The 11,802-nt window shown below is 41.7% G+C and overlaps 1 long non-coding RNA gene across 1 annotated transcript; it reads right to left on the bottom strand.

The window, feature by feature from the left end:
- Nucleotides 1-9,476: 9,476 nt before the first annotated feature.
- LOC26533423 (uncharacterized) lies at nucleotides 9,477-9,915 on the bottom strand. The gene is made up of 2 exons (XR_004470442.1): nucleotides 9,787-9,915; nucleotides 9,477-9,724 (listed from the first exon to the last, which is right to left on the bottom strand). It is a non-coding gene; the product is annotated as an uncharacterized lncRNA (long non-coding RNA).
- Nucleotides 9,916-11,802: the final 1,887 nt, after the last annotated feature.

The following is an 11,802-nucleotide window of genomic DNA, read 5'->3' as shown; positions in this document are numbered from 1 at the left end:
TAAACTTGATCTCTGAACGAATAGCATCAATGTTGTCACTCAAACTAAAACACACGACATTACGGATCGAAGAAATTGGAGGTCAATCAAAGACCAACAGAGCACGAGCAAATGTGCTCCTGAAATCCCTTCACAATGGGTTTACGCAAAGAATGTAAGCTTTCGTATTATCACAGATAATAGCTGATCAACTAGCTCAGGCACTCGATACAGAGAGCTTAATTGTACCAAGCAAGATCTCACTGGCAGATCCAAACTTCCATAAGCCAGGCAAAATCGACATGCTAATCGGATCCGAGCATTACTACTCGCTGCTGCTACCAGATCAACAGCAGCTAAGGACAGGAGGCCCGTTGCTACAAAACACGAAACTGGGATGGATTATGGCAGGAAAAGTCAAATCTGCTCACAATTCCTCACCCATTTGTGCAACGAGAGTAAACGAGTTCATGGAAAGATTCTGGACTCTGGACAATCTAGAGACGGAAGACAAACCACGCACTCCAGTGGAAGCACGGTGCGAAGCTCATTTTATAGAAAATCTTCAGACAGCTTCAGACGGCCGTTTTATTGTAAAGCTCCCATTTTCCGAACACCCTTCAGCCCTGGGGGAGTCGTTGGAAACCGCAACAAAAAGATTCCTAGCGTTGGAGCGGCGAAGCTCAACAGAAACTTGGAAGAGTTATGTGGACTTCATGGAAAAGTATGAAGGACTAGGACATATGAAGACTGTGCCAGCATCAAAAGTTCCCAAAAGGCACTACTTCATTCCACATCATTGTGTACTCAAACCTGAGAGCAGCACCACAAAGCTTCGGGTAGTATTCGATGCCTCATGCAAATCAACAAGCGGGAAATCTTTGAACGACATTTTGCAGGCTGGACCCACCGTTCAGAGTGAACTTATGTCCATTTTGCTACGATTTCGAATTCATAAGTACGTATTCAAAGCGGAGATAGAAAAGATGTACCGGCAAGTGTGGATGAATCCGGAGGATCAATTCCATCAGATGATAGTCTGGAAAAACAATCCATCCGAAGAGATCAGGTACTATCGCCTGAAAACAGTAACATATGGGACAACAGCTGCTCCGTTCCTCGCAACGAAATGTCTGGATCATTTGGCATTACAATACAAAGACAGACTACCAGTAGGATCAACAACATTAAAAACCGATTTCTATGTTGACGACTGTCTAACTGGAGCAAACACGATTCCAGAGGCAATTCATGTTCGACAAGAACTAAATAAGATATTGCTACCGTCCGGATTCAAATTGCGCAAGTGGTGCTCCAAGGAATCCCCAAAGAGGATATTGTAACCGATGTAAAATTAGGAGAGACACTAGAGCACTACAGCGTGAAAACTCTGGGTCTCATCTGGATGCCGAAGAAGGATACATTGTGTGGACGAACACAGAAAAGCCAGGCTACACGCATCACCAAACGGGTGGTATGTTCCGAACTGGCCCAAATCTTTGACCCACTAGGACTCTTTGCACCGGTGGTAGTAAAGGCAAAAATCTTCATGCAACAACTTTGGGAGCTCAAACATTACAACACCAAATCGAATGGAAAGAATACCGGGACGACTTACAAACATTAAACAAAATGCAAATTCCCCGGCATATCTACGATGCTAAATTTCCAGTTACCCAAGAACTCCATACGTTTGTAGATGCATCAGAACGAGCATTTGGCGCAGCTGTATATGTACGCGCTACATACAAAAACAACCAAGTGTCAGTAAGACTGCTCTGTTCGAAATCACGTGTGGCGCCGACAGCCAAACAATCGCTACCACGGTTAGAACTTTGTGCTGCAGTCCTCGGTGCCGAGCTCACAAACCGAGTCCGACAGGATCTGCATATGGACATTAATACGGTTAAGGATGGTTTTGGAGTGATTCCACCGTTGTGTTATCCTGGATAAACGCATCGTCATCAACATACCATACCTTTGTGGCAAATCGAATAGCCAAAATCCAGGCATTAATAAACCAGTCACAATGCCGTCACGTGTCATCGGCCAACAACGCAGCCGATGTCGAGAGGAATTGCAGCAAGCAGACTGGCAGATCACAATCTGTGGTTATATGGACCATTATTCCTGCACGGATCTCGAGACAACTGGACGAAGGCACCCAACATACAACCCAGCAATCTTGAGAGAAAAGCTAAACATGTAAGCTTGCCAATCACATCCAGCGCACTTGGGGATGAATTATATACTTGCAGACATAGCAACTCGTTTCACAAACTGCAACGCATTGTGGCATATATGTTACGCTTCTGCTACAAAACCAACATAGCGACGACACCACGACGCTCTGCGCAGAAGAACTGACTCACGCCAGCACTATAATCCTGCGAACCATACAACAAGTCGAGTTTACAGCAGAGTTAAAACAGTTCCAACGCTATAAGACTGTGGATAGAAAGAGCTCGATCATATCGTTATCTCCCTTCCTAGGAGACGATGAGCTCATCCGAGTTGGTGGTAGACTTGAAGAAGCTCTACTTCCATACAACGCAAAACACCCAGTTTTGCTGCCTTACAATGACCCAATCGTCAAAATGATTTTGCGGGAGCTACATGAGGAGAACATGCATTGTGGTGCTCAAGCATTAAGGGCAATCGCAAGACAACAATATTGGATTATCAATGACAAGACAATGGCTAGAAGCATCATCCACAGCTGTGTTAGATGCACCAAGGCTAGGCCAAAGCTGATGCACCAGATCATGGGCAATCTCCCAGCACAACGAGTCACACAAGCACGCCCGTTTCTTAATGTAGGCGTCGACTACTGTGGACCAATCTCGATCCACCATAAGATCCGAGGCAAAAGACCAGATAAGGCGTACATCGCCGTGTTCTGCTGCTTTTCCACAAAGGCAGTACACCTGGAGCTGGTAAGCGACCTGACCACAGATGCATTCTTGGCCGCCCTGCGTCGATTCTTAAACACACGTGGGAAGTGCCAAACTATTCATTGCGACAACGCAACGAACTTTGTGGGTGCAAACAATCAGCTTAAAGAAAGAGAAGAATCCATTTTCAGCTCAAAGGCAAGTGCTCTGATGATGAATCATTGCAACAAAAAACAAGTGGAACTTAAATTCATCCTCCCAGGGCTCCATCATTTGGCGGTTGATAACAACCACCAACACAGCCTCATTGACATTTGAAGAACTAAACACAGTGATAATCGAAATTGAAGCAATTCTCAATTCTCGACCAATCACTCCAATGTCAAATGATCCCACTGATACAACAGCGCTCACCCCAGGACACTTCTTGATTGGTGAACCATTAACAACGCCTCCTGACGTCAATACTGATCATCAAGGAAGAACATTGGTCAAGCGCTGGGAATTTGTATCGCGCCTAAAGCATTCATTCTGGAAACAATGGTCTACAGAATACCTCCAAGAATTGCAAGCTCGGCATAAATGGAAGACCGCTTCACCAAACGTACCTGAAGGATTATTAGTTTTGGTTAAGGAAAACAACCTTCTTGTAATGAAGTGGCCAATGGGTCGCATCATTAATACATATCCAGACATTAAGACAGGACAACCACGTACGAGTGGTTGACGTTAAGACAGCATCTGGACAGCATACAAGCGCCCGATCACTCGTCTAGCGCCGCTCTTTCCAGAAGATGTGGCAGTCGAACGTTCCCACAAGGTGATCAGTGACACCACGGAGATTGATGAGCCACCCACACAGCGAACAACAAAATTGTCACCTACATTAACATCAACATTAATGGTGCTGTTGCTCAAGCTTCCATTAGCATTGTCACAGTCAATAAATGTGACACAATTCGCAAACAAGCCTGGAATATTCTATGAGAAACTTGGAACATTAAGAATAGCAACGTCTGAGTGGACCATGATCGTATACTATGACTTGGTCCCATATTGGAAGGATATACAACTAATGTCTGCTGGAATTTAAGAGTTACGATACATGTGCCCTGAATTAAAAAATTTTCCGGCATGTAACTCCATAGTTCAACACTTTCAAAATGTGCATAACGAGCTACAAGCAGGAAGCGTTTTAATGAAAACCTCTCGAAAACGCAGATCGCCGCTGGACATCATAGGAAATATAGCAAACAGTCTTTTTGGTGTTCTCGACGCAAAATACGCAGAAGAGATGATTCAAGTAATTGAGAAAGTGAAAACCAATGAAGACTTTCTACTACATCTGCTCCAAAACCAAACATCAATTGTCGACGCGACAATAAACGTAGTCAGGAAAGACAAAGTAACAACTGATAATCGCCTAAAAATTTTGGAACAGCATATGGCGACTATCAACCGAGAAGACTCATGCGTACTTAGGACTAATAGCACAATTAACCCTGCTCACAACAACTCTCCAACGAATGCAGTCCGACATATCTGATGTCCTAATCGGTATTCATCATCGGAGAATAAGCTCCACACTGGTGTCTCCCGAGCAACTAGTAACTAGACCAGATACGGGATCATTTGCCACAAGATCAAATGCTGCCGGTTACAACGAATGAGGTGATTCAACTATACAGAAACATGCGAGCCGAAGGAACCCCGACTGCAAAACACGTCATCTTCAAGTTGACGCTACCGCTGGTTTCAACAGCTCAGCTCGAAGTTTTCAGCATCATCCCAATTCCGTTTTGGGATTCAACAAGTTGGAGTCTATTTGACACACACACACAAAGGCTGACACGGTTTGGCTAAAAACTCAGCATACAAATAAATGGATCTTCGCAACGCATTCTACAACTAAACTTCAAGCAGTATGCAACGGAGTTCCGTCAACCATAAAACAGGAAGGAACTGGTCTACTCTCCATGTCCCCTGGTTGCACTGCTCGCAATACTGAAGTAAGCATCAGCACCTACAGAACCAGAATCAGCGAAGTAAAATCGACTTACACTCGGTTTGGTGACGTGAGCCCACCGGAGACATCACCCTCGCCACCAATGTGGCAACTGAAGAACCAGACATCAGACTTTCTTCAAGAAATTGATGATCTACGCCAGCAACTATCAACCATCAATCATCACGAGCTGCCACACCATCTCACCACCGTGCAGCACCATAAACTCGCTGCTTACACAACCCTAGCAATATTAATTCTATTGATCATTGCCTTCATTTTCCGGGAGAAATATCAACTATGGAAACCAAGGCCATCAAATCCCGATCCAGCCATGTCATCACCCCCTATACCCCTTGCACGCCGGTTTGCCGTCGACTTGAGCGATGGTTGAACACCAGTTCAACGACCGGGAGAATGTTCAGCCACAGACATGTATTTAATGAATATTAGGAATATACAGTTCAATCTCATACACAAATACACATAAATAAAATTGTCCATGTCACTTCATGTGAATGAATATGACGACACGAAAAATACATTAGCAACTAAAAATAGACAATAGCACTTGTAAACCCGAACCCACCAAAAGGGATCAAGCAATAAACAATCTACTTTATTGCTGCCAAGTACCTAAGTAAATGCACTGAAATGTAACCCCCGCACAGAGCAAGTGTACCCAATCTAAAAATACACTCACAAGGAGCCTGTGCGTTCCTTCCCATAGAATAAGAATACCACTGCTAGCTATATAAGGAGATGCATTTGTTCACTAAAATCAGTATCAGAAATAGTACCATAGCTGCCTGTCACTCATCTTCCATCGCAATCAACAGAGGCTGTCGCTGTGTCTTCAGATCCTCACTTGCGCACCGTACGATACCCACTCCGCAGTCCAACTGGTTCAAGTTCTAGTTGCGACGACCAAACTGTAGACGGTTTATGTACCGTATGCAACCCAGCTTCCTACACACACACATATACACATTAACAGAGTTATCCAGTCTAAAAAACTTAAAATCAAGACTTTATAAAAAATTTCAAGAATTGGGCTCTCCTACTTCTCACTCTCGTTATGTAATAGCTCGGTCAAACTTTTCAGTTCTTAATGCTCAATGCTATAAGAACTACCTATCTCGTTGCAGGATACGTTTTTCTCAGGACCCTAAACAGTTTTACTGCTTCGTAAACAGTAAGCGTAGAACGTCCGCACACCTATCCTCGCTATCATTTTGTAATACGTCGGCAAATAATGATCAGGCAATTGCCGATCTTTTTGCCCAGTTTTTCCAAACCACCTATTCTGAGGAAAGCTACTCTGGTCAACCGTACCCATACGGTTTACCGAGGTCGAACGGCATTTTCAGTCCCTTGTTAAATGAATGTTCCTTACTTCATGATCTTCGACTAGTTAAGCCAGTGTTTTCACCGGGTCCAGACGGGGTTCCAGGTTGTGTACTCAGGTACTGCGCCGAGGCTCTGTGTGGACCTTTGCTTAAACTATTCAACCTGTCCATTGATTCCTCTTGCTTTCCCCCAATCTGGAAGGAATCGTTTATAAATTCTCTCCATAAAAAAGGTAGCAAGTCTGACGCAAAAAATTATAGAGGTATAGCAAAGTTATCCGCTATTCCCAAAATGTTTGAGATGGTTTTAACTCCGCACTTGCAACATCTCTGCAAGTCACTTATATCTCCAACTCAGCATGGATTTCTAACGCGGCGATCAACCACCACGAACTTGTTAGAGTTTACCTCTTTCATTATTAAAGGCTTTCAAGGTAAATTACAGACGGCTGTAATTTACACCGACTTCAGTAAAGCATTCGACTCTGTAAACCATTCCCTTCTAGCACATAAACTTGACCTTTTAGGGTTTCCGCCCAACCTCCTGGGATGGATTTCTAGCTATCTTTGTTCCAGGTCTCAAAGAGTCCTCTTCAAAAACTCCCTCTCTTCACCAGTAAAGGTTTCTTCGGGAGTAGCACAGGGCAGCCATCTAGGCCCCTTACTCTTCACACTCTTTATTAATTCGAACACATTTCTACCATGGTAAATAAGGCCATGGGCGTGCTTGGGCTTATAAAGAGGTGGTCAAAGGAATTTGACGACCCCTATATAACAAAGACTATCTATACCTCGCTTGTTCGTCCGATCTTAGAATACGACTCCTGTGTATGGTGCCCTCAATATAGAGAACACCAGGACCGTATAGAATCAGTACAGAAAAACTTTTTACTCTTTGCTCTGCGGGGCCTTAACTGCGATGAAGGTCCCATCTTACTCTAGGAGACTGCTATTAGTAAACCTCCCATCCTTAGTTAACCGTAGAAAAATGCTTGGTGTGATTTTTATGCACAACTTGATCACGGGTGACATAGACAGCCCTGATCTGTTGAGCCGCATAAACTTCACGATTCCTATTAGACTGACTAGAAATTTTATACCGTTGTTCCTTCACTTTGTAGATCGAATTATTCCTTGCATGAACCGTTTAGGGTCTTATGCTCGGATTATAATTCCCTCTACCATATTATTTCCACCACTAATTCTCTTCCTCTTATTAAATTACTAATCCTTACACACCTTTCTAGTAATTAGTAATTGTAGTGGTATTTTTATTTTGATTGCATGCTTAAATTCTTAGTAAGTTTAGTGCTAATTTTCCTCGAATGTTAATCTAATAATAGCTATCTTTCTTGCATGTTCGCGTTCGGTTCGGCTACGCACCGTGCGTCATGCGGCAGCGCCCCTTGGTCGGTTCGGCGGGAGGAGGGCTGCGTTTTGCCGGGATCCGCGCGTAACAGCCTTCTGCTAGTTTCACACGGGCCACTTGACGGTGCAGTAATTGCATCGCCTCTTGAAAGATGCAGTCATTGCATGTCAACGTCCATATATAAAAAAAAAGAGCTTTCTTTCACGTCCTATAAAACTTTTCTAATAAACATAATTAAAAAATCAAATTTAATTTTAGTTTTCTAATCTACAATAGACTATAAAACTATTTATCATAATCATTTTTAATTTCAAATATATATTTTATGATCGATTAAACCTTAAAATCATAAATAAGGGCTGGCCAAAATAATAAGTACAGCAATGCTCCACAGCGAAGAACTAAAAGCGTATCAAAATTTGTCCACTTTTTTCTTATAATTATGCTTATATCCTATATAGCCACACTTATTTTGGATGATTTCGGCCATTCTTCTTGGCATACTAGGAATAAGTTTGCGGCAAGTCTCCACTGGAATCTCATACCTCGTTTATTGCACAAATTCTCAAAAATTATTTTTCTTTTCGAAAAGCATTTTTACCAATTCGACGTTTCAGGTCAGCCCAAAGGTTTTCAAATGGGTTTAAGTCAGGAGACTGAATTAGCCAAGCCATAACGTTTAAATTTTGTTCCATAAACCAAGCCTTTACCACCTTTCAGGTGTGCTTTGGGTCATTTTCCGGGCATGTTTTCCTAAGCATAAGGTTGTATAATGTCTGTCAATATGTTTTATACCCGAATTGGATCACATGATCAGTTATGCGATGTATCGGCTCAGCGCCATGACAAGAAAAATAGGCTCAGATACCTATACATCGGCCTCCGTACTTAACCATTTTCTTTGTGTACCGAAAGTCGAATTCTTTACCTTTGGATCGTTGTATACATCTTCTGGAGTCATTATCAAAAAGATCTTTTTTTGTTTCGTCTCTCAATAATATATTATTCCACTTTTAAGACCCAGCGTCCTAGCGTCCAAGACTTTTCCCAATTTCCCGGAGAATTTTCCTTTCTTTTTGAAGATTTATGGAAAACTTATTTTCTTCAGCATTAGATAGATTCTTTAGATAGGCCTAAAGAATTTTTTTAACTCTCTTGTACTTAAATATGAAAGAACTCAATAAAAACCAACAAGCCTTTGACAAAATTCTTATCAAGTCCTTTAAAATTTATAAATAACACCAGTGTACTTATTATTTTGCCGAGACCAAAAATGTAAGCATAGATTTTTATAAAAATGGTTCGCCACTTAAATTTTTGATTTAAATATTTGACAAGACTGTAACCTTTCCAAATATAAACAATTGGCATCCATGCTTTTAGAAAAATTCGAGCTATTCCATAACAAACTAGCACGACATCGATGTATTTATTTTTTGGGCCAGTAGTGTATATACCATATATATTTACATTTAAAAATTTTAATTCTATTTCGCTAGACTGGCTATTTTGCCTATTGTGACTATTAGCAAGCTATATGATTTACTGTCGTGTCGGTTTGCTTAATGTCTACATTCAGAAAAATAATGACTCTAGATGGGACTGAGCAGAGTCACGGTCATGATCGTATTTGCCTCGCTTACAGACACAAGTGTCAGAAAGAACGACACAGTAATATTCAGAGAAAAATTTTAATTTGTCTGTATTCAATATCGCTTTCAATATCCTTATAACAAATCAACACGAAAATAATATCATCTTTTTCGTCACGAATAACGTATAATAAAATAACTTTTAATTTATGTAAATTTTGGCCAATGTAAGAGTAAAAAAAAAACCAGAACATATGTTCACACATGTTTGTATATAAACCCAAAATGTTCCATTTGTGCAGCCATTTATTTTGTATAAACAATTATTTGTCTATTTTACTATTCCTAACGTCCAAAAGACGTTGTTCTTCAGTGACCATAACGCCCCCCATGTCCACAAAACGTGTATGCATTCCAGCAGCAATAAATCGCTTGGTAGCTGGCATATCTAAGCGAGGAGCTTCGAGTGAGGTATTTAATTCCTTGCTTCTAGACAGGATTTCCTTTGCGCGACCCAAATCATGTATTATACCATGCTGAAACCATAAATTCAATATCTTAAGTTATTAAATATACGTACTAAATATTATAACTTTACCTTAGACACATCTGAGCCCTGTAACTTTAAATACATCCAATCAAAGACTATACAATACCAAGATGTTGCATGAGCGACCAAAAAGCTGTTCTATGGCGGGTCCTAACATTAGAACCCAAAAGGCACGAGGGAGCGCGCGGGGTTTCAATTCCCTTTTCGCCTGTACTTCGTCTCTACCGCGACCCCGCTGCCCATCGGTTTCGTCTGTTCGGCAATTCTGGACTCTCGAGCCTCAGCACCGTCGAAGCGGTGGTCGCGGATCGCCGATGTCTTTGGAGCGGCACAGTGGGACCTTTGGCCGTCTCAGCTTGCTAAATTAGTTAGTGAATATGAGTTCAATAAATATTTTCACACTGAAAAAATGTTAAACTTGGAGTGCTTATATCTCCTAAACTAAAACTATCTTGAAAATTCGATTGAAAAATTCTCTATTAGATGCGTACATTAAATTTATCTAAAGCACTCATACAATTTTTTTTACTATTTCGGCTGAGTCCCCACTGTGCCGCGCCAAAGACATCAGCGACCACGCTGCCCTACGGTTTCGGCACGCAGACGATTCATATTTTGTTTTTGTATTCTTTCTCTCGAGACACACCGACTCGACGCTGACCAAGGCATTGACGAAGCCGAGTAGCATTTCGGAGGCGAAGGTAGCGTAAAAAGAATTGAAGTAATAGCCCCGGGCGCCCGTACCATGAAGCGTCAAACGAAAAATGACAAAGAATTTGTTCCTCATGCAACATCTTGGTATTGTATAGTCTTTGATCCAATATAATGTGGTGGTTAAGTATACCAAATAACTGTCCAATTAGATTTGTTCGTCTAAGTTCATATGTGGCGATCTGTGCGCTGAGAGAGCTATTTTCAGGTCAGTCTCTAAAGCATCCAGGCTTAAATCAAAGCTTTCAACAGCTCCTTGAATTTTATTGTCTTTTTGTAGTTTTTCCTCCAGATGAAAGCCACGTCCCGCTTTTTTTATATTGTAATCTTTTGTTTTCGACATTTAAATCCTATGTAGTAAACTTCTATCTACAATATTAAAAGTAAACATTTTATAATTAGGCTATGACTAAAGTAGTTTTCAAAAATGCAATTTGTAAGCAATACAGTATGAATTTGATTCCCGCACAATGGTCCACCGAGAAAAAACAGTGGAGCGCAGTATATTTTTAAGCACATCAGATCCGTTTTCCTGTGATGACACAACACTGATTTTTTATACCAGATACTTTAAGAGTATATGGATATATAAGATTAGTGGTGGATGCGTGTAACACCAAAAACGAAGCGTTTCCGGCCTCATAAAGAATAAATATTTTTGATCATCATCAATAGCCAGAAAAAGAATCCAAAAACGAAGATTTGAACATTATATTTGAACGATGATATGCACTGACTGCATCTTTGAAGTGGCTATGCAGTTACTGCACCATTAAGTGGCCCGTGTGACACCAGTAGAAGGCTGTTACGCGCGGATCCCAGGCAAAGTGCAGTTCTCCTCTCCTCCCGCCCAAACGACCGAGGGGCGCTGCCCCTGTTAGACTAATATGAGAGTAAAATTAGTACTTAACTTACTAAGAGAACTACTCAGCAAACAAACAGACGTGCCTTTTGCGAGAGTCCCGCAAAATGCTCGCAAACTAGCTTGTGTACGAGCGTATGGCTATGCGTCGCAAAACTCTCGCAAACGAGCTCGCAAGCGAGTCAAAAAAAAAGCAGCAAGCCTTCATGTGCCTTCAGTCCGGCAATGCTCCTTCGGCTCTTTGTTCACGTCTCGACAGATTAGTGGTCGAGAAGTCATTCGTGTTTTTATACCCGATACTCAAAATGAGTATTGGGGTATATTAGATTTGTGGTAAAAGTGGATGTGTGTAAAGTCCAGAAGAATCCGTTTCCGACCCCATAAAGTATATATATTCTTGATCAGCATCAATAGCCGAGTCGATTGAGCCATGTCTGTCTGTCCGCTTGTCCGTCCGTCCGTCCGTCTGTCCGTCCCCTTCAGCGCCTAAT

The sequence above is a fragment of the Drosophila pseudoobscura genome, chromosome X (assembly GCF_009870125.1).
Source record: "Drosophila pseudoobscura strain MV-25-SWS-2005 chromosome X, UCI_Dpse_MV25, whole genome shotgun sequence".
NCBI lineage: Eukaryota > Metazoa > Arthropoda > Insecta > Diptera > Drosophilidae > Drosophila > Drosophila pseudoobscura.
This window is presented reverse-complemented; position numbering and strand designations above follow the sequence as displayed.